This window comes from Stenella coeruleoalba (assembly GCF_951394435.1).
Source record: "Stenella coeruleoalba genome assembly, chromosome: 16".
NCBI lineage: Eukaryota > Metazoa > Chordata > Mammalia > Artiodactyla > Delphinidae > Stenella > Stenella coeruleoalba.
In genome coordinates this window covers 66,089,598-66,113,608 of record NC_137162.1, presented here as the reverse complement: position 1 = coordinate 66,113,608, position 24,011 = coordinate 66,089,598, and the positions used below count along the sequence as shown (strand labels likewise).

General features: G+C 36.3%; 1 protein-coding gene across 12 annotated transcripts in view; it reads left to right on the top strand.

Annotated features, from left to right (window-relative positions):
- The window catches only part of LOC307175034 (uncharacterized protein), a 527,231-nt gene that overhangs the window by 48,031 nt on the left and 455,189 nt on the right, over positions 1 to 24,011 (top strand). Inside the window, exon 3 of one of the 12 annotated variants that reach the window (XM_079899802.1) lies at positions 5,507 to 5,649. The exons of the other annotated variants lie outside the window; for them this stretch is intronic. The gene's annotated coding sequence lies outside the window, so the exon portion shown is untranslated. The remainder of the gene's footprint in view (positions 1 to 5,506; positions 5,650 to 24,011) is intronic. 12 annotated transcript variants of the gene reach the window in all.

The window sequence follows — 24,011 nt, the reverse complement described above, 5'->3', positions numbered from 1 at the left end:
TAATGTTGAGCCTTCTTTTAATTTATTTATTTTTATTTTTGGCTATGTTGGGTCTTCGTTTCTGTGTGAGGGCTTTCTCTAGTTGCGGCAAGTGGGGGCCACTCTTCATCATGGTGCGCGGGCTTCTCACTGTTGTGGGCTCTCCTGTTGCGGAACACAGGCTCCAGACGCACAGGCTCAGTAGTTGTGACTCACGGGCCCCGTTGCTCCGTGGCATGTGGGATCTTCCCAAACCAGGGCTCGAACCTGTGTCTCCTGCATTAGCAGGCAGACTCTCAACAACTGCGCCACCAGGGAAGCCCCTGAAAAAGTAAACATTTTAGAGGGCTTTGACACACATTTTTAAAATGCTTCATGGAAAGATTGAATAGATTTACATTCCAACAAATAGGTGATGATAGCCCCACACATACTTGCCAGCATTAAATGTTGCATTGTTTTGTTTTTGCTAATCTTATAGTAAAGATTTCATTTATTACTAATGAAATTGAATATATTTATGAATTATCTGATTTTGTACTATCTGTCTTGTTTCCTTTTCCAGAACTTTATTGGGGTCTCCATGTTTGATGGTCTTGAATGACTAAGGGGTTTCCCATGCCTAGTTGAGAGAGATGGATAATGAGAAATTTATTCTGGTTAGCAATTAATTGAGAGACATGGATATTAATGGAAAGATCTGAGAGAAAGAAGTAGAATCCAAATGTAACTATTTTCTTGAGCTTCTAGGAATGTTGAGGATCGTACTCCCTAGAACTTTACTTATCTGAGAATTAGCACACGCTTTTCCAAAGGATACATCATCAGTAGTTTCTCAACAAGGTAGGGAGAAGACACATTTTAATCTAATATTAGAAAGAGAATTTGAGTGATTAGATATGAATAAGGAAAGTACGATCTTCACATTATATTTCTTATAAAAATATTTATGATTATGGAACTTAATAGATTTGAAGCACTTTTATATTTACTATCTCATTCAGTATTTATAATAATTACAGAAGGCAGAGAGAGAGATAGATAAAGAACATATAAAAGAGTGTGGGTCCATCTATCTTATGGAATTATGCAACATTCCATCTCCCATGTTGTGAAACAGTAATGGTTTTGGAAGATAACAGCACACTGAGAAGAGAAAAAGAAATGACTAAATGTGGTAAACATGACAATGTCTTTAAACCAACTGCTGTACCCTCTTCCTAAGAGAGAAAGCAAAGAGGGAGGGAAATTCTCCTTTTCATTTTACAAGAATATTAATAGTCACATGAATAAGCAGAGATCTGTGGAGAGAGGGGCCGGTGGAAATGCCTTGGTCTCATTCAGAGCACAACCCCTGCAATGGTACTAGGGCCAAGGGCTGTCATATCTCTGCTTGCCTAGTGCTAACATCAGTAATGGTGAGACAACTCCAACTTGATGAGAAATAAGTGTGTGAGGGATGGGGGCTTAGCAGCAGAGAACTGCTAAGCAAAACCCACTGTTGTGGTTGGCACTTTTATGGGGCTGTGAGAGCCAGTGACCACAAATTCCTGGTTTGGCTAACTTGAACAGACAACAGGAACCATACTTTCTTCATGGCTAGGAATAAGGCACTTCTGGGGGTGGGGGGTTGGGTGGGGTGTAAAATCGTCTTGGACAGAGGAAATTTGTAAGGGGCCAAAGTTCCATCCAGCCAGAGGCATCAAGTGCCATTGTAATTTCAATATTATAGAAATCACTTCTTTGAGGATCTTCCCAGCTCAAAATAACACCCTTAATTTCTTCTTGCACACACAATCGTTTATCATAATTATCCGTATTTTTGCTAAGTAGCCCCAATCTCTTGGGCATTGCTGATCAACAAAACAGAGTAGGCATATGACACAAACCATGAAGATCACTGGAATGTAGATAATATATGCCAGGAAACTGGGGGATGTCAGCTTTTCATTTACTTTGTGAATTTGGGCTGCTTGGATTCCTAGGATGCTGACAGCAATTTCAGCCCTGGTTCTGTCCCATTTATAGGTTAGCTACAACCCTGCTCTTGAAGCCTACAGTCTTTTGGTGACTTCCTCATCTTGGGTTACAATAGATCTGTTTAGTTCATGTGTTTTGGGAAAACATATAGTCACAACTAATTTTATATTAATGTTAATGTTACAACAACTTGATGAGACATGGAACATTTGGATCATGTCATATCATATTATTGTATTGGCATTTTTTTTCCATATCATTACCTCTCTTTTACATTGAGCTTCTCAGTCTAGTACAGTGTGTTATATTTTAGCTAGATCTTCATGTAACTATGTAATATTTTGGTGCATATTAAATTTTTATTGAATTTTCCTCCTATTAAATAAGAATAGCACCTTTTAGACTTAAGTCCAGGTTTGGAGTCTGGAGAGAGTTTTCATTTTTGACGACCTAAGTAGTAGGAAGCTATTTTATCTGGAATGTTATAAAGGTAGTCAACCATTAGTTGAGAGATGGACCACATGAAATTTAAGATCTATATGCCCCCTAACACTCTGCATCTAAATGAGCTATTACATATTGATTTAGTTTTGAATTTCATTTCACAGGAAAGATATTTATTATTTGTGTTCAAATATAGGACAAATTGAGAAAATATAAAATAAACTTCTATGGAAAAGATTCAGTATTTAATATCAGCATTCTCGGTGGATAGAAAACAAATGAAGGAAAAAACCAGTGTCTCTTCAAGATGGGAACAAACCTAGACAAGCTAACAGGCTTGAATGGACTTTTATCTACAGCAGAAGCTTCCTGCAGTTACTGACTTCACAGAGACAGAGGGGTAATGAGATTCCTGCAGAGGAACAGAGCAGACTAAAGGTAGATTCATTGAACCCAACGTGGCTGCTATGCATTAATTTTCAGATAATGGAGCATAACTAAAATAGGTGCAGGCTGAGAGCTGCAATCTAGGCTTCATGTTAAGAGAAAGTCAGTGAGACTTGAAGGAAGAGACAGTCCTCACTGCCAGAGAGTTTTTAAAAAATACTCTGGGCAGATGTTATTAGAATCAGATGTGTCGCAATGGCAAGCTTAATAGCTGTGTTTTAGAAGGTAAAATTGTATCATGAATTTATATAAAGACATTGAATATACGCATAAACACTACTTTGGTGTAGAGTCAAATTTTTTCTAATGGAAATTTTATAGGATATTTGTTCCTCTATTCAATGAACGTAAATACAATTAAATATTTGCCATATGTCAGGCCCTAAGCAAAGAGAGATGAACAAAACCCTGTTCCTAGCCTCTAGGAGCTCAGTTTACTTAGTGAAATAAAGCACCAGTGATTCCAGAAGAATATGGAGAGTACTGGCGTCGAGCATGTACAGAGTGTTGAGGTACAAAGGAGATGACCTCATTGGACTCAGTCTGGGGAAGGGGTTTCCAGAAAGAGTGTTTCATGGAATGATCCTTGGCCTCAATGTTTCTCACAGTAGGTAACGCCATTTTTTTTTTTAATTGCACAGCCAAAATATGAGGGGGAACTTACAGTTTTAACTTAGTTTCTGCATTTGTACTTAAGTGTAATATTCTTGGATGCTGTGGTAAACTCAAAATATTTTTTAAGAGAAGCACATACTCCACAAAGGGTTTATAGTTTCTTTCTCAGTGACAGTCTTAAGGATTAATAAAAATGACTCTAACTGGATTATGTCAATTATCTCATACACTAATTTCCCCAAATTTCAGCACACACAGAGGTATGTGAATGTGTATGTGTGTGTGTGTGTATATATATATATACACAGCTTCATGGCACAGCTTCATGGCACAGCTTCATGCAGGTATTATATATGTTCTATTATATATATAATACTGATATGTTATAAGTGAGGTGGCTTTAAATGAGGGCTTATAGATATAATATAGATATAGGCTTATATATATATTTTAGGTGTTCTTCTTTCTTAATTTTCTTAACTTCAAACCCTCAAACCCTCATTTAAAGCCACCTCACTGTAAGTACCTTGCAAGCATTCTTAGGGGCATCAATAAGCAGACTTTTGAGACTCACAACAATCTCTGATTACCAATCCTTGACATGCACAACTTTTCTGACTCTAGTTAACTGTTAAAGTCATACCTTGGATCTCATCAGGACACTCTTTTCTCTTGCATCGCAGCACCTGCATGTAGTGTGTTGTCATAAAAAGGACTAGAACAACATATTAAGTTAAACTATCTGAAAGCACAAGTATCAACCAGCTGTGATGAAGACAAAAATAGCAATTTCATGTAGTCCAGCCTAATATATAATTATTATAGTATTATTAACCTCACATCTTTCTACTTTTTTCTGATCTACTGAAATCACCTTTATCAACCCTGAAATTTGCCTTGCACTAGTCTCTGGAAATCACCAAAAATGATGGAATTAATTTAGAATTTTTAGCCGGTATAAGATGAGTATAAAATCCTAGAATCATGGCTCTTCTCTTCATTCATGGTATAATTTGGTAACACATTTTTTCTGGTTCTCTAAGCACAGTTTTTCACTGGGAAAAAGGAAAGTGGATAAAACATGTTTATCCTTAACATGTCTCTGTGAAGATTACATAAAGAAAACACAGTAGCAATGTGTAGTAGATTACTGATAAGTGGTAATTCCCTTTCTCTAGACCTTCTGGTGTCACTACCAGCCTGAGTCTTAAGGTCAAACATTACAACCATTACAGGTCTTCGTTAGAAATAATTCCCTTAACAAGTAATTGATGAACTCCTATGTTTCTGGCACTATGCTGTGTTCTGATGATAATTGGTAAATAAGCAATTACTGACTTTCATTGAGCTTAGTATTTACTAAGAAAGCCTGGCAGAAAATGAGTAAATAAACACATGAAAGCAGAATTGTATTAAACAAGGGATTTGAAGAAAGCAAACAAGCAAAAACTGGTGCATTAGAATAAAAGAATAAAAGGGTGCATTAGAATAAAAGAATAAAAGTAGTGACTCAGTAGTAGGAGTTCTCTCTCTCTCTCTCTCTCTCTCTCTCTCTCTCTCTCTCTCTCTCTCTCTCTCTCTCTCTCTCTCATTCTGACTTAGCTACTTGATCCAGCATCTGTTTTCTCACTGCTGCTTCTGAGTTGGTTAATTTTGCTAAAGAACAGTCCAAATATGTGGCTGACTGTTTTAACTATGATGTATACCGTTTGAACCTTACTACTTTCACAAGCCATAAATAAAAGGACTGATAACTAACAAAGGCCTTTTTCAACAACTTCTTAAATATCCTGCCATATCCAAGCAATGTGGATTGGGGAGCTGAATTACTTCATCCAAGTTTCTTACTTCTGAAAGGCTGTTTTTGTTTTGTTTTGTTTTGTTGCGGTACGCGGGCCTCTCACTGTTGTGGCATCTCCCGTTGCGGAGCACAGTCTCCGGACTCGCAGGCTCAGCGGCCATGGCTCACGGGCCCAGCCGCTCCGCGGCATGTGGGATCTTCCCGGACTTCGACACGAACCCGTGTTCCCTGCCTCGGCAGGCGGACTCTCAACCACTACGCCACGAGGGAAGCCCCTGAAAGGCTGTTTTGAAGAAAGAGATTTGACCTTAAGATTCAGGCTGATAGTGACACCAGAATTATTTCTCAAAGAAGAGGAGGAGAAGAATGCAGGAGAACAGCAGGTACTGGCCAGAAAAGGACATTTGGGGCCTGCTAGAGGGAAAGTTGGGGACAGTGAGATCACGCATAATAACCAGCTCCTTATTTCAGTCTTCAATTGTGTCCTGCTAAGTGCTACCCCACCCTCCTTTTGCTCATTTTAGCTTGGTGTTTGTGTGGTGGTCCTAAGAAAACAATCTTTTGAAAGTCTGCTTACCCATCATTTCCTGCAGCTAAAATTTTCCTTTTGTTTGGGCCTTCCCATAAACTCTGTATCCTCTCTAAATTCACATATTCTTTTATTTTTCTGTTTCTTAGAACTTTCAACCTTGAGCTGTCATTGCTCAGGTGTAAGTATCATTTCTCTATGAGACTTTATTTCTTTGAGATCAGTGATCATAGTTTATATGTCTACATCCCTCAAGGTGTCTGTTGTGTTGCCTTGTGCAAGATAGATATTAAAAAGGGTTTGAAAGAATAAAGTTAATACAATAAATCTTTATCCATGATTCTTTACTTTCTGATCATCAGTAAAAGACAATATATCTACCTAAGCAATTAGATTGTTTTCTATATCAAAAATCATTATACTTTAATAAAGGTGCTTTGTTTAGGTTGTGGCTCCACTTTGGACTAAAGAACTTTTAAGATGTCAGATATGGCTGTAAGTGAATACAATTTTTAACAAGGTTAAAATTTAATTGAAACAAAGGATTCCTTCATTAAAAGAACTCTGAAAATGCATGAGATTCTTTAACTGATAGAATTAAACTATTTCTAACTGGGAATTACTTCTCAGGTTTTCTCTACTTAGCTGGTATCTGAAATAATCGATATGTACCTGTCTACACAGTGGTCCTCTGGGCAATTATTATCCAAAGAGACAGAAATGTATCCCTGCCTCCAACATACCTACCTCTTTCCTTTCCTCCTTGCTTCCTTTTTGACACACTTTTTGCTTCTTATCTCTAATCCCTTCATGTATCTCAAACTTGTCATTGGGGTGTATGGGGGACACATTGCTATTTAGGAATAAATTGATTATGGACCTTTATTCTGAGTGTTATAATTTGAGACTGTGCTTCAAAGTTTATTTCTGACCCACAGAGGAGAAGAATGATCAGTAAGTCTCATTTATTTGCTCTGATCCCTCCTGAAAAGTACTGAGATAACTCTTCAAACATCCTTGCTGGTCTCATGGTCTGCACCCTATATACTCCTCCTGAACATGACTGAAGAATTAGGCGTCATTTGTCCATCTGTCATCATTTTGTTCCAGGTAGTATTATCTTTGTTACAGCTGAGGAAAATTTTTGGTAAGTGACTCTGGATAAATGACTCTCCCAATTTATCCTAGTAGAAAAACTTGGCAAATATATTCTACTTTTTCTTTTTTCCAAATTGATATGAGATTGCTAATAGAAACATTTATGTAAATGATACATATTAGCAGCTGACCTTGAAGAATAAAGCATTTCCCACATATAGACAAGTCTCCACTTGGCACTTTACTGTGATAATGATCCAGAACAGGTGTTAATTCTCAATTTGCAGGTTCATTTTGGAGCTATTAAAGTTTAGAAGTTGAGCATTTCTCTCATGTGATTCCAGTTTTTACTATTTTTATCTATATAGTGGGTTGATGTTCTCTTGCTTCCAAAGAACATATGCTCTACAATGGTAATATGATCCATGTCATATTCAGTATTATATAAACAATCTTACTCTTGAAGCATTTGCCTACAAGTGCGATATATTCTTAGCTCCCCTCATTTTCCAAGTTCATTTAGATGACAAAGTGTGGATTTCTTCTCAATGCTTTTACTTTTTTCCCCATGTACTTTTATAAAAGTTTGTATGTATTTCTTGTGCTGCAGTCTCAAGAGCATTTATTTCCAACCACGTGGATAGATGTATTGCCACCTATTTGAATCTTTTGCTTTGTTTTCTACAAGGGAGGGAGTAATCCGAAAACAAAGTATAATTAGTCATAAAAGCTTTATCAAAATGGAAGTAAATCATATATTCATAAATACATTGTCGCACTTTGAAATGACCAGCAGTAGGCACTAGTCTTTTTATAAATACAATGATAAACATTTTTTTAAGCTGTTTTACAAATCTTTTATTGCTTCAATAAGAGAATGGATGCCAGAATGCTTTTTTTTTTCTGAATTTCATTTTATTTATTTTTTATACAGGAGGTTCTTATTTGTTATCTATTTTATACATGTTAGTGTATATATGTCAATCCCAATCTCCCAATTCATCCTACCACCACCAGGCCCCCCACCACTTTCCCCCATTGGTGCCCATACGTTTGTTCTCTACATCTGTGTCTCTGTTTCTGCCCTGCAAACCGGTTCATCTGTACCGTTTTTCTATGTTCCACATATATGCATTAATTTACGATATTTGTTTTTCTCTTTCTGACTTACTTCACTCTGTATGACAGTCTCTAGATCCATCCACGTCTCTACAAATGACCCATTTTCGTTCCTTTTTAAGGCTGAGTAATATTCCATTGTATATATGTACCACATCTTCTTTATCCATTCATCTGTTGATGGACACTTAGGTTGCTTCCATGACCTGGCTGTTGTAAATAGTGCTGCAATGAACATTGTGGTCCATGTGTATATTTGAATTATGGTTTTCTCTGGGTATATGCCCCAGAATGCTTTTCTTTTTAAAAACTTATCAATTTGAACAACTACTTTGAGTCACTACTTTTATTCTTTGTCTTTGTTTTCCAAGTTTTGTCACCCAAACTTGGCAAACATCATATTCATGTATATGAATATACGTGTATACACGCACATTTAAGTTGAAAGCCTCAATTCCTCATTAAACCTTGTGCCCAGGCTCCTGTTAAAAAGAGGTAAAATGGTGAGAAGCTAAAAATCAGGGAAAACATTAGTAAATCTCAATTGACAACTTCCTTGTTATTATGAATTAAAGCAGACATTTTAAGGCAGAATCAATCACCTTGCTAAAGCTTCCACTAAGCTACAGACTCACATATTTACAAGAAAATAAATAACAAAAAGCCCCGTACACACGTCAATATGGTTTAATGACAAGCTAGCTAAGGAGTTGTGTTTTGTTATTTCAGGTAACTTTCCATTCAGGAATAGTTAATATTTCAATGATTAAAATTTCAGGTGTTTAACTTCAAGCAGGCTCATCGTTACACTGAAGCTGAATTCTTCAGGTTCTTGTCTTTAAATTACTATACAAATCCATCACAGTCACATTCAAGCTATTAATTTAAAAACCATTTAACATTTGGTACCTAAGTAAATACAATTACTATACGTCATTCGATTTTATTTTTCTGTGTAGGAGCTGGCCTCTTTTGTGAGAATCCAGTCCCAGGTTCCTTATTATTCTGAAGAAAGGAAACAGCTTCTGGTAGACAGTAATTTTCTATTTGAGGAGGGGATTCCTGCATAAGAAAATCAGTAATGTATTACGTTTTCAAGCAGTACACATTCTGGGCAGCAGCTTCTTCTATATTAACTCCCGAGTCATCTGGTATCAGTTTATTAAAGTCACAAAAGAGATGTGCAGCTTCTTTTTTTTTTTCTTTTTTTTTTTAAAGAAGATGTTGGGGGTAGGAGTTTATTTATTTATTTATTTTTGCTGTGTTGGGTCTTCGTTTCTGTGCGAGGGCTTTCTCTAGTTGTGGCAAACGGGGGCCACTCTTCATCGCTGTGCGCGGGCCTCTCACTATCGCGGCCTCTCTTGTTGCGGAGCACAGGCTCCAGACGCGCAGGCTCAGTAGTTGTGGCTCATGGGCCTAGTTGCTCCGCGGCATGTGGGATCCTCCCAGAGCAGGGCTCGACCCCGTGTCCCCTGCATCAGCAGGCAGACTCTCAACCACTGCGCCACCAGGGAAGCCCCTGTGCAGCTTCTTTAAATAAAGATACAGAATGACCAGGTAGCACTTTTGCTCCTCCTGACTGAAGAAGGCATTTGGATCCTGCTTCTCGGGGCCTATCAACATGTGAAGTAATCTTCCACCTGCTAAATGCTCCCTCAACAATGCGCGATTCTTGTCTCTGCTGGATTTTTCCCCTCCATCTCATCGCTGCAAGTGCTACTTTTCGTTGCTGTACATTGATTCCACTCAAAACATCAAGTATGGAACTACTTCCCCGTTCTTAGCCTTCTGGCATGAAGCGCCCAGCAGTCCTGCAAGCTTCAAGGTAGGAGCAATAAAGCACCCACTTCCCAGCTGCCACTGAGGCTAAATACTTCTCGTTTTGATATGGATGCCCTAAAACAGTGTGTGTACAGTTAGGATCAAAGCGCTGCTTCTCAATCACTAATCCACCTAGTTTTTCAATCAGATGACAATAATCAATACGTTCTTGAGGATTCAGAGATGACAGCTGAAATACATACTGTTTTTTTTAAGTCTTCATGAGTCTCCTTTACCGTTATCATCTTTTCTCTAGGGTGTGGAGCCACAGGTGGGTTGGCTAGGGGGAAGGCAATACCTGGAGCTTGAGGCGTAAGGATCAGGGGGCTGTCTTTTATTGGAGTTTCCAGTTCTTCAGAGATCGGGTGTTTGGGGGCTTCAGTCACACATGTGTTCCCAGGATCACAGCGTGTTCAGCAATTTCTGAATCATGTAAAGGCTCCTGGAAAGGAGAATCCTCCAATTCTTTAACGTCAACCTGAAGCTCAGAGTATTGTGTGGGACAACTAGGCCACCACAAATTGCTGGCAAGTCTCGCTCTCTCTTCCCTGGCTGTGGCTTCATCCCAGATGATCTGTTCATTCTGGGAGGGCTCTGTGTTGACATCAGTTTGGCGAGACTGCCTCAGTGCCTTCAGGACTCTAATTTGTCGGCTGTGGGCAGAGCGAGTGCGGTCAGGGTTTGAAGAGGCACTGTTACAACCATTTCTTGAGAGGGAAGTCCTCTGCCCTTGGGGTTTCACTACTGAAGTTGCAGACATTATCTCCAGCAGCTGCTTTGGAAAGTTCTCTCTCATCTCCAAGGTCTGTGTCAGAGCTCCTTTAGCCATTCCTTCCATTTCCACTTGAATTTACTGATTCTTTATTGCTGGTGGTCATATTGTCTATATCATTTTCTTCTATGGGCAAATGGTCTGGTTCGTCATCCTTCGTTGTTGAATCAGCTGAGGTTATTACAAAGTCTGCCATCTTGCCCTGCACTGATATTCAAGCTCATTTTGGGACTAAGAGTATGTGGATAAAGAGAAAAAGGTTTTAAAGGAATCTATTTTTCTTTCTTTTTTTTTTTTAATTGAAGTGTAGTGGAGTTACAATGTTGTTGTGTTTCAGTTGTACAGCAAAGTGATTTCAGGTGTACAGCAAAGTGTAATACATATGTATATAAATATATATATATATATATTCTTACTCAGATTCCTTTCCCTTACAGGTTATTACAAAATATTGAGTATAGTTCCCTGTGCTATACAGTAGGTCCTTGTTGGTTATCTATTTTATATATAGTAGTGTGTGCATGTTAACCCCATACTCCTAATTTATCCCTCGCTCCACTTCTCCTTTGGTAACCATAAGTTTGTTTTCTATGTCTGAGGGTCTATTTCTGTTTTGTAAATAAGTTAATTTGTATCATTTTTTTAGATTCCACATATAAGCTATGTCATATGATATTTTTCTTTGGCTTACTTCACTTAGTATAATAATCTCTAGGTCCATCCATGTTGCTGCAAATGGCATTATTTCATTCTTTTTTATGGCTGAGTAATATTCCATTGTATATATGTACCACATCTTCTTTATCCATTCATCTGTCGATGGACATTTAGGTTGCTTCCATGTTGTGACTATTGTAAATAGTGCTGCAATGAACACTGGGATGCATGTATCTTTTCAAACTATGGTTTTCTCCAGATATATGCCTAGGAGTGAGACTGCTAGATCCTTTAGTAACATGTAAAAGAATGAAATTAGCACATTCTCCAACACACAAAAATAATCTCAAAATGGATTAAAAACCTAAGTGTAAGGCTGGATACTATAAAACTCCTAGAGGAAAACATAGGCAGAACACTAACATAAATTGCAGCAATATCTTTTTGGACCCATCTCCTAAAGTAATGGAAATAAAAACAAAAATAAACAAATGGGACCTAATTAAACTTAAAGGAAACCATAAACAAAATGAAAAGACAACCTACAGAAAATATTTGCAAACAATGTGACTGACAGGGATTAATTTCCAAAATATACAAACAGCTAATACAGCTCAATATCAAAAAAAACAAATAACCCAATCAAAAAATGGGCAGAATATCTACATAGATACTTCTCCAAAGAAGACATACAGATGGCCAACAGGCACATGAAAAAATGCTCAACATTGCTACTTATTAGAGAAATGCAAATCAAATCTACAATGAGGTATCACCTCACAAAAAGCCTACAGACAAAAAATGCTGGAGAGATTGTGGAGAAAAGGGAATCCTCCTACAATGTTGGTGGGAATGTAAATTGGTACAGCCATTATGGAGAACAGTATGGAGTTTCCTTAAAAAAACTTTTAAAAAAAGAGGCTAGTTTTCAAGATGAATCATGGAAAATATAATAAAGTTACCTGGTGAATCTTCAAAATGTTGGAAACTGGAACTCTAACTAGAGTTAATGAGAGAATTTTTTGACCCAATCTGAGACAAACTGAAGTGTAAGGATGTTAGTATATTGGAAATACAACATATTGGAAATGTGATTATCAAGCAAAATAGAATTAGAAGTGATTACTGTATATGACAAAGCCAAGAATATTAACATATAGATATCAAGTCTACAAGTTTACAATGAATATAAGTAAAAAAACAAATGAAATAATTTGATGCAGAAGTGAACAATTTAAATATGGTTATTTTAGTTTACAATGAAATATTTGGGTACTTGAAATAGTCTCACATATTTTGCTATTTTAAATATTTTTGAATCAAATAAGGGTTTACCATTTAATTAAAAGTATATGAGAAATGGTTTCTGCAAGAGAAACAAAACAAGAAGTAAAGCTATTAAGAGCCTACTGTGTGCCAGATACTCCTTTAGAAATTTTTACATTAATTTTTCTAGTTAATCCTCACAAATAGCCTGACAGGTAAAAATACTGTCATTTCGCAGATAAAGCAATTGAAAATTTGAAAAGTTTGATTAACATAACTGAATGCACACAAGCACTGAGCAGAGGATTCAAACTCATCTCTTTCTTATTCTACCATTTCAAATTCTTTCCAGAGGAATTCCACTGACATCCAGTTGTATAGAAATATATGTGGCTTGCTTGTAGGAAGGATCTGAACCTGCATTAAGAAACAGTCTAAAACTATTTCAGTTGGAGCAGCCATGAGGCAGAGATATTAGATTTTTCATAGTTATTAATTACAGTGGGAGGAAGAGCTGCTATGTTAGAGGAGACTGAGTTCAATAAAAGCTGTTCATGGCAGAGAAAGCAGAAATGGTTCGGGAAGAAGCTTGCAGAGACACCATAAGTACTTTTTTCCTCACACATTTGACTCCTAAATAAGAGCTCTCACTGAAATGATAAAGTCGGAAGACCAGGTAAAGCTTAGTGTCTGAGGAACAGGGAGCAGATGCAAAATCCAGTTTTCACATGCTTTCACAATTAAACAATGAAAAAGGTACATTTTGGAAAGATATGTTTGCTCCCTTGTTTTAATTAAAGACAGCAAGTGCAGAAATACCTTGAATTCTGAGATCCCAAGAGAGCCAAAATAGCCTGAAGGCCTTTTCTACCACAAAAGTTAACGATGCTTATAAAAAAATAGGCCAGAACTTCAAACTTATTACAGCATGAGAGTTATGAGGTTAATAGAGAAAAAAGTGTTCAATGATAAGCAGTGAATATCAGAAAATTGATTATAAAACAAAGCTTTCCAAAGGTCCTACCTCAGGGAGTGGGAGGAAGGTATTGACTTAAATAGGGCTAATGTCACGAATTCATCTTCCACCCACTATGCAACTGGCACCTAGTTTAATGGGAGATGATTTTTCCACCCACTTACCTATCTCATGGATAAGCAAAAAATTATTTGGAGAACATGTTTTAGAATTAGAACATTTGTGAAATTTCATTTATGATAAATTTGGAATTCTCTAGTAATGTTAAAGATTTTCATCTGCTTGAACAAGAATTGCCATTCCTAGTTATATGTACTACAGGGAAACTCATGCACATATGCATGAGGAAAAATATACCTGATAGTGAACAACAGAAAACAACTTAAATGACCATCAGCAGGACAGTGGGTATTTATATGGTGGAATACCTTATAGCAGGTAAAATGAATGAGCTAAGCCATTTCTAACAAAATAGTTGAATCTGAAAAAAAGTTAGTGAAAAAATTAAGTGGTGATATATATTAGAAAATGTTAAATGTGCAAAATGATATTCTACATTATTTATAGATATGTTTTGTAAAAATTATATATTTATAATTTACATTATTTGTAATGTATAATTTACCTCACTTGTAGATATATATATTATATATATATATAATATTATATATGAACACAGGTTTCCTTGAGGAGTGAATTTACCTCTGGATGAGGCATATATAGAATTAAGGAAGCTATAAAGGGATCACAACTTTGTAAATACTGTGTGTGTGTGTGTGTGTGTGTGTGTGTGTGTGTGTGTGTGGCATAAGTTGCACTCTTTGAGAAGTAAATTCTGATTCAGAATTTAGTGTTCAGGGTGTGTATTAAGGAGTGTCCTTGGGAGGCTTTTTTACCCCAGAATGAATCAATCATTAGTTATTGGCCACTCCAGAAGGACCTATCTTGCAGAGAGCAAATAAACTGAAGCTGAGGCAATTTGTAGGAAATTGACAGCTAAAGACTCTCAACTAACAGCTCCCCAGGCAGCAGTTGGGTCAATGAATTCTTTTGAAGGGGATCTGGGCACAATTAGATAAAGCAAGTCAAAAGACAAATGAGTAATTAAACTGCAAATAAATATGTGCAAAGAATATGGCTAACAAAGGATTGATATCCTTAGTACTTAAAGATTTCTTGCAGCTCATGAGAAAAAAGTAAATCAAACAATCTATTGGAAAAATGAACAGACTATTCACTTTCTCCATACAGACATATTCCATACATCTCCATACAGACATAAACAGACTATTCACTTTCTCCATACAGACATATTCACATGCACAAAAACAGGCAAATGACTACTCAGTGAATGAAAAGATGATATATCTCTTAAGGTCAAAGAAATACAAATTAAAACCAGAATTAAAAATCTCTGTTTAATAATAGCAAAGATACTTTTTGTTACCAAAGAGATGTGAAATACCTTATATGATCTATTGATAAAAATGACTTAAAATGTATGAGGAAGAATTTAACACTATATATCAGAACTTTTTTAAAAAGCTTATTGTTTTTGATCCAGAAATTTCCCTTCCAAAAATACAGCCCAAGTATACTGACGTATCTGCACAGAGACTATTTGATCAAATTTTAAAGTATAAACAAACACTGGAAATGAATAACCAAAATCTCTAACACTCTGAAACTTTAAATTATCCTAGAGCCACACAATAGAACAATATGCAATCCTTTAAAAATAATATATCTCTTTTGTTATGTAAAATGAAAACCTGAATATATAGTAAATAATGAGAAGAAAACACTATATAATGCCACTATTTATGTTTTCTCTCTTTATATAAATATTCATTCAACTAACACACACTCATACTCACAGACACACACACACACTATGCCTCTTTATATGTAGAATCTCATTGCAAGCACACATTACAAGTAACACTATTTGTTATGGGAAGAAGGGTTAAGAAGCTTCAGGGAGAGAAGACTTACTTTTCAAATGTGTAATGTTCAATTATTTTCCCTATGAATTCATCGTGCATTCAGAATCTCTTGGGTTTTCCAATGATCAACAAATAAATGAAAACAAAACAAAAAGTATGTGAAAGAAATAGACCAGAATCCAAATAATTTTTTTCTTATACTGGCAAGATTTTTATGTTGTTATTTTTTGCAATGGATATATTATATGAACATATAAGAATGTACTTATGAAAGATGAATCTATTTTTCAAATATAAGGAATTTTACAGTTTGGGGCATTAGAGAGGGAACATCAAGGCTTTGCCTAAGTTTTATGATTTTGTAAATTTTATTTCAAAACATTTTTTATATCACTGTAGGTATTTAGAATTTTTTAAATGCAAATTAATAAATGTTTATAAAATACAGATGCCCCCCAAAAAAGAGAAATGCAAACTTTTCTAAACGTCCACCAAAAGAAAATGACTAAAGAATTAATAGTTTGGTTGATATCATCTTTTGATGTGCATATGTGTTAGTTATACTCATTTTTACATTTTTGGTATATAATCCACCATGAACATTTCCATGTTCTTTATATTTCTTGCTCATAAAGTAATTAATATTTGAGTTTCTATTTTAATATAATTATATTTTTGTTTTCTATTTTATAAAAAGAAATTATTTTGCCTTTTGCACTAAGCTGCTCATATTTAAGAATATTAAGAATATTCTTAAGAATATATTTTATGTGCCCTTACATATTAAAAATATATTGCATGTGTTCCAAAAGAAGTTACCCCTGCCATTTATTTTTTAATATTTTTATTAAAGTATAGTTGACTTCAATATTATATTAGTTTCAGGTGTACAACATAGTGATTTGATATTTTTATACATTGAAAGATGATCTCCACAGTGAGTTTATTTACCATCATTCACAGCACAAATTTATTACAAATTATTGACTGTATTATCTGTGCTTTGCCTTACATCCATGTGACTTATTCATTTTATAGCTGGATGTTTGTACTTCTTAATCCCCTTCATCTATTTCACCCATCCCCCTAACCCCACCCCTCTAGCACCACAAGTTTTTTCTCTGTAGCTGTGAGGCTGGATCCATTTTATTATGTTTGTTTGTTTTGTTTTTTAGATTCCACATATAAGTGAAATCATATAGTACTTGTCTTTCTCTGTCTGACTTATTTTACTTACCATAATACCCTGTTGGCCCATCCATGTTGTCACAATAGCAAGATTTCATTCTTTTTTATGGCTGAGTAATATTCCATAGTACAGGTATATCACACCTTCTTTATCCATTCATCTCTCAATGTGCACTTAGGTTACTTCCATATCTTGACTGTTGTAAATAATGCCGCAATAAACACTGGAGTGAATATATCTTTTTGAATTAGTGTTTTCATTTTCTTGGGAAAAATACTCAGGAGTGGAATTGCTGGATTGTATGGTAGTTCTATTTTTAATTTTCTGAGGAACCTCCATACTGTTTTCAGTAGTGACTGCACCAATTTACATTCCCGCCAACAGTGCATGAAGGTTCCCTTTTCTCTGCATTCTTACCAACACTTGTTATTTGTTATCTTTTGGATAATAGCCATTCAGACAAGTGTGAGGTGATATCTCATTGTGGTTCTGATTTGCATTTCTCTGATGGTTAGTGACATTGAGCATCCTTTAATGTGCCTGCTGACCATCTGCCTGTCTTCTCTGGAAAATATCTATTCAGATCATCTGCCCATTTTTAATTTTTCATGTTGAGTTTTGTGAGTTCCTTGTTCATTAGATATTAACCACTTATCAAATATATTGTTTGCAAATATCTTCTCCCATTTAGTAGGTGGCCTTTTTCTTTTTCTTGATAGTTTTCATCACTGTGCAAAGTCTTTTTAGTTTGATGTATGTAGTCCCATTGGTTTATTTTTGCCTTTCTGGCCTCTGCATGAGAAAACAAAGCCAAAAAAATATTGCTAAGACAGATGTCAAAGAGGGTACTGCTTATGTTTTATTCTAGGAATTTTATGGTTTCAGGTCTCACATTTAAGTCTTTAATCCATTTTGAGTTTATTTTCATATATGGTGTAAGAAAGTGGCACAGTTTCATTCTTTTGATTGGAATGGTCCAGTTTTCCCAGTACCATTTATTGAAGGAACTGTCTTTTCCCCACTGTCTTTTCTTGGCTCCTTCCTGTCGATTAATTGTGTATATCAGTGTGGGTTTATTTTTTGTTCTCTATTCTGTTCCATTGATCTGTGTGTCTGGTTTGTTTGTTTGTTTTGCCAGTACAATACTGCTTTGCTTACTATAGCTTTGTAAATACAGTCTGAAAACACAGAGCATGCTGCCTCCAAGTTTGCTCTTATTTCTCAAGATTGTTTTGGCTATTCAGGGTCTTTGTGTTTCTATACACATTTTAGAATCATTTATTCTAGTTCTGTGAAAAATGCCATTGGTAGTTTGTTAGGGATTGCATTAACTATGTAGATTGCTTTGGGTAGCATGGATATTTTACATGTATTAATTTTTCTGATTCAAGAACATAGTATATCCACTTATTTGTGACATCTTTGATTTCTTTTATCAATGTCTTATAGGTTTTCAAGTACAAGTCTTTTACCTCCTTAATTAGATTTATTCCTAGGTATTTTTTGGATACAATTGTAAATGTGATTGTATTCTTAATTTCTCCATCTGACAGTTTGTTGTTAGTGTATGTAGACACAACAGATTTCTGCATTTTAATTTTGTATCCTGCAACTTTACTGAATTCATGTATTCTGTGGTTTGTTTGGTGGAGTCTTTAGAGCTTTCTATACAGTGTCATGCCGTCTACAAAGAGTGACAATTCTACTCTTCAGTTTTTGATTTTATTTATTTTGGCCCTCTCTATTTTTTCTTGACAAGTCTGGCTAAAGGTTAATTTATTTTGTTTATCTTTTCAAAGAACCAGCTGATAGTTTTATTGATCTTTTTTTTCTTTTTTCTTTTTTTTTTTTTGCGGTACGTGGGCCTCTCACTGTCATGGCCTCTCCCGTTGTGGAGCACAGGCTCCGGACATGCAGGCTCAGCGGCCATGGCTCACGGGCCTAGCCGCTCCACGGCATGTGGGATCCTCCCAGACCGGGGCACAAACCCACGTCCCCTGCATCGGCAGGCGGGCTCTCAACCACTGGGCCACCAGGGAAGCCCTGATCTTTTCTATTGCTTTCATAATCTCTATTTTTTCTGCTCTGATCTGGTTTGTTTCTTTCCTTCACTAACTTTGGGTTGTGTTTGTTCTTTTGCTAGATTAGATTGTCTATTTGTGATTTTTCTTGTTTTTTGAGGTAGGCTTGTATTGCTGTAAATTTCCCTCTGAGAACTGCTTTTGCTGTGTCTGATTTTGGATCATTTTGTTTCCATTTTCATTTGTCTCCAGTTACTTTTTGATTTCCTCTTTGATTTGTTCAGTAACCCACTGTTTGTTTAGTAGGACATTGTTTGCCATTCACATGCTTGTTTTTTGCAGTTTTATTTTTTCTTGTAGTTGATTTCTAGTCTCATAGTGTTGTTGCCAGAAAAGGGTGCTTAATATGATTTCAGACTTCTTAAATTTATTGAGACTGTTTTGTGGTCTAAGAAGTGAACTATCCTGGAAAATGTTTTGTGTGCGCTTGAAAATAATGCATATTCTGCTGCTTTTGGATGGGATGTTCTATATATATTAAGTTCATCTGGTTTAATATGTCATTTAAGCCATGGTTTTCTTATTGATTTTATGTCTGGATGATCTGTTCATTGATGTAAGTGGGGTTTTAAAGTCCCCTACTAATATTGTGTTACTGTCAATTTATCCCTTTATGTTTGTTAATATTTGCTTTATGTATTTAAGTCCTCTTATGTTGGATGCATATATATTTACAATTGTTATATCTTCTTGGATTGATCCCTTTATCATTATGTAGTGTCCTTCTTTGTCTCTTATTACAGTCTTTGTTTTAAAGTCCATTTTGTCTGATATAACTATTGCCACCATTGCTTTCTTTTCATTTTCATTTCCATGGAATACATTTTTCCATCCCCTCATTTTCAGCCTTTATGTTTAGATCTGAAGTGAGTCTCTTGTAGGCAGCATACATATGATCTGTTTTTTTTTCTTTTTAATCCATTCAACCACTTTATGTCTTTTAATCGGAGCATTTAGTCCATTATATTTAAAGTGATTATTGATAGGTATATACTTCTTGCCATTTTCTTAATTACTCTTTGGTTATTTTTGTATTGATTTTTGTGCCTTTCTTCTTATATTTTTCTCTCTTCCTTTGTGATTTGTTGGCTATCTTTAGTGTTATGTTTGGATTCTTTCTCTGTTTTATGTGTGTATCTATTATAGGTTTATGGTTTGTGGTTACCATTTGTTTCTTATGTAAATATATACATATACCTATGATTATTTTAAGTTGATGATCTCTTAAATCTGAACACATGCTAACAACTCTGCATTTTTATTCCCCCTGACATTTAATCTTGTAACATTGTTTTTTACATCTTTTATTTTGTGTATCTTTTAAAGTGTCTTGATGTGGACCTCTTTGATCTAGTTCTTCTTGTTTGGGACTCTCTACGCTTCCTGGATGTGGATTTCTGCGTTATTTCCCTGGTTAGGCATGTTTACAGCTATTATTTTTTCAATTAATTTATCTGCCCTTTTCTCTCTTCTCCTCTGGGACTCCTATAATGCAAATGTTAATATGCTTGATGTTATTTCAGAGGTCTCTTAAACCATCCTCATTTTTTAAATTCTTTATTCTTCTTTTCTGTTCAGCTTGAGTGATTTCCATTACTCTTACAGTTTGCTGATCCATTCCTTTGTATCATCTAATCTAGTGTTCATTTCTTTTAGTGTATTTTTTAGTTCCTTTACTGTATTCTTCAACTCTAATTATTTCTTTCTTATAGTTTCTAACTCTTTCTTCAAGTTCTCATTGTGGTTCTCCATTTTTTCCCAGTGACAATCTTTATAACCATTGCTCTTTATCAGGTAAAATACTTACCTTTGTATTACTAACTTTTTTGTTTCTTGGATTTTGTCTTGTTCATTTATTTGGAACAAATTCTTCTATCTTCTCATTTTGTTTGACTTTCTGTGTTTATTTCTATGAAACAGGCAAAACTTTTACCTCTCTTAGTCTTTAGGTATGGCCTTGTGTAGGAATATCCCTATGTAAACTGCTGTGTCCAGTGGCTTTGCCTGGAGGGCTGAAGTTGGAATGGGTGTGGGCCAGGGCTTTTCTCAGAGCACGCCAGGGGCCACTGTCTTGTTGGGTGGTCTAGACATGGTCCCAGGTACATCCCAAGACTTTTCCCTGGGTGCACCTGGGGCTGACAACTGGTTGGAGTGCTAAAGCTGGAGCCAGGCATGGGCCGGGGGCATGCTAGGGTGGTCTTGCCAGGCCACCTAGAGCACCAGGTGCATTTCAATCAGCTGCCTCTGCACTGGAACTCAAAATAAGTACGTTTGTGTGCAAGCCCTTTAAAAGCAGTCTTGGTTTCCTACTACCCTCTGGCTCTCCGTTTCATAAAACCTAGTGGTTTTCAAAGCCAGTTATGGGGGCTTGTCTTCCCAGTGCTAGTTCCCATGGCTGAGGGGCACAATATGGGGCTTGAACCCTTCCCTTCTTCGGGATGACCTCTGAGTTTGTAATATACCCTCTCACTTATGGGTTGCCATGCTGGGCATATGGGTTCTGACTAAATTGCATCTCTGTCCCTCCAACCCTCCCCAATGTGCTTTTTCTTTATGTCCTTAATTGTAGGAGAGCTGTTCTGCTAGTTTTATGGTCATTCTCAGAGAAAGTTGTTCTACATGTAGTTGTAGCCTTGGTGCTCATGGGAGGAGGTGAGCTCAGGATCTTCCTACCCTGCCATCTTGATCCCACCTCTCCATCTCTGCCATTGAATGACAACCTCCTGGAAATAGTAGCATAAGCTAACTATACATGATTGTAATTGCTTGAGAAATGGCCTAGAGAATTCAGCTTTCTGTACCTAGATTTTTCCATTCATATATATTGACATAAGTGTGATAAACATGAAGGAAGTATACCATTTCAAAGGGCACGCACTATTCCATTTAGGGCATAAAGTAATTATGGAACTAATCTATAAATTTTTTTTCTAATGTGAACAATATTGCAATTTTACAAATGCCTTTTTATCCATGTACAAATGGTATTTGTATGATAAATTTTTTTAAACATCTTTATTGGAGTATAATTGCTTTCCAATGGTGTGTTAGTTTCTGCTTTGTAACAAAGTGAATCAGCTATACATATACATATATCCCCATATCTCCTCCCTCTTGCGTCTCCCTCCTACCCTCTCTATCCCACCCCTGTAGGTGGTCGCAAAGCACGGAGCTGATCTCCCTGTGCTATGCGGCTGCTTCCCACTAGCTGTCTATTTAATATTTGGTAGTGTATATATGACCATGCCACATTCTCACTTCGTCCCAGCTTACCCTTCCAACTCCCTATGTCCTCAAGTCCATTCTCTATGTCTGCCTCTTTATTCCTGTTCTGGCCCTATGGCCCTAGGTTCATGACCTTTTTTTTTTTTTTTTTTTTTTAGATAGCATATTTATGTGTCAGCATACAGTATTTGTTTTTCTCTTTCTGACTTACCTCACTCTGTATGACAGAGTCTAGGTCCATACAACTCACTACAGATAACTCAATTTCATTTCTTCTTATGGCTGAGTAATATTCCATTGTATATATGTGCCACATCTTCTTTATCCATTCATCTGTCAATGGACACTTGGGTTGCTTCCATGTCCTGGCTATTATAGAGATGCAGTGAACATTGTGGTACATGACTCTTTTTGAATTATGGTTTTCTCAGGGTATATGCCCAGTAGTGGGATTGCAGGGTCGTACGGTAGTTCTATTTTTAGTTTTTAAGGAACCTCCATACTGTTCTCCATAGTGGCTGTATCAATTTACCTTCCCACCAACAGTGCAAGAGGGTTCCTTTTTCTCCACACCCTCTACAAAATTTAGTGTTTGTAGATTTTTTGATGATGGCCATTCTGACCAGTGTGAGGTGATACCTCATTGGAGTTTGGATTTGCATTTCTCTAATGATTAGTGACGTTGAGCATCCTTTCATGTATTTGTTGTAATGTCAGAATATCTTCTTTGGAGAAATGTCTATTTAGATCTTCTGCCCATTTTAGGACTGGGTTGTTTGTTTTTTTTTGATAGTGAGCCTCATGAGCTGCTTGTATATTTTAGAGATTAATCCTTTGTCAGTTGCTTCATTTGCAAATATTTTCTCCCATTCCAGGGTTGTCTTTTTACCTTGTTTTTGGTTCCCTTTGCTGTGCAAAAGCTTCTAAGTTTAATTAGGTGCCATTTATTTATTTTTGTTTTACTTTTCATTACTCTAGGAGGTGGCTCAAAAAGGATCTTGCTGTGATTTATGTCATAGAGTGTTCTGCCTATGTTTTTCTCTAAGAGTTTTATAGGATCTGGCCTTACATTTAAGTCTTTAATCCACTTTGAGTTTATTTTTGTGTATGGTGTTAGGGAGTGCTCTAATTTCATTCTTTTATATGTAGCTGTCCAATTTTCCCAGCACCACTTATTGAAGAGGGTGTCTTTTCTCCATTGTATATTCCTGCCTCCTTTATCAAAAATAAGGTGGCCATATGTGCGTGGGTTTATCTCTGGGCTTTCTATCCTCTTCCATTGATCTATATTTCTGTTTCTGTGCCAGTACTATACTCTCTTGATTACTGTAGCTTTCTAGTATAGTCTGGAATCCAGGCGCCTGATTCCTTCAACTCCGTTTTTCTTTCTCAAGATTGCTTTGGCTATTCGGGGTCTTTTGTGTTTCCATACAAATTGTGAAATTTTTTGTTCTAGCTCTGTGAAAAATGCCATTGGTAGTTTGATAGGGATTGCATTGAATCTGTAGATTGCTTTGGGTAGTCTAGTCATTTTCACAATGTTGATCGTTCCAATCCAAGAACATGGTATATCTCTCCATCTGTATGTATCATCTTTAATTTCTTTCATCAGTGTCTTATAGTTTTCTGCATACAGGTCTTTTGTCTCCTTAAGTAGTTTTATTCCTAGGTAGTTTATTCTTTTTGTTACAATGGTAAATGGGAGTGTTTCCTTAATTTCTCTTTCAGATTTTTCATCATTAGTGTATAGGAATGCAAGAGATTTCTGTGCATTAATTTTGTATCCTGCTACTTTACCAAATTCATTGATTAGCTCTAGTAGTTTTCTGGTAGCATCTTCAGGATTCTCTTTGTATAGGATCATGTCATCTGCAACAGTGACAGCTTTACTACTTCTTTTCTGATTTGGATTCCTTTTATTTCTTTTTCTTCTCTGACTGCTGTGGCTAAAAATTCCAAGAGGGGGCTTCTCTGGTGGTGCAGTAGGTGAGAGTCCGCCTGCCAATGCAGGGTACACAGGTTCGTGCCCAGGTCCGGGAGGATCCCACATGCCGTGGAGTGGCTGG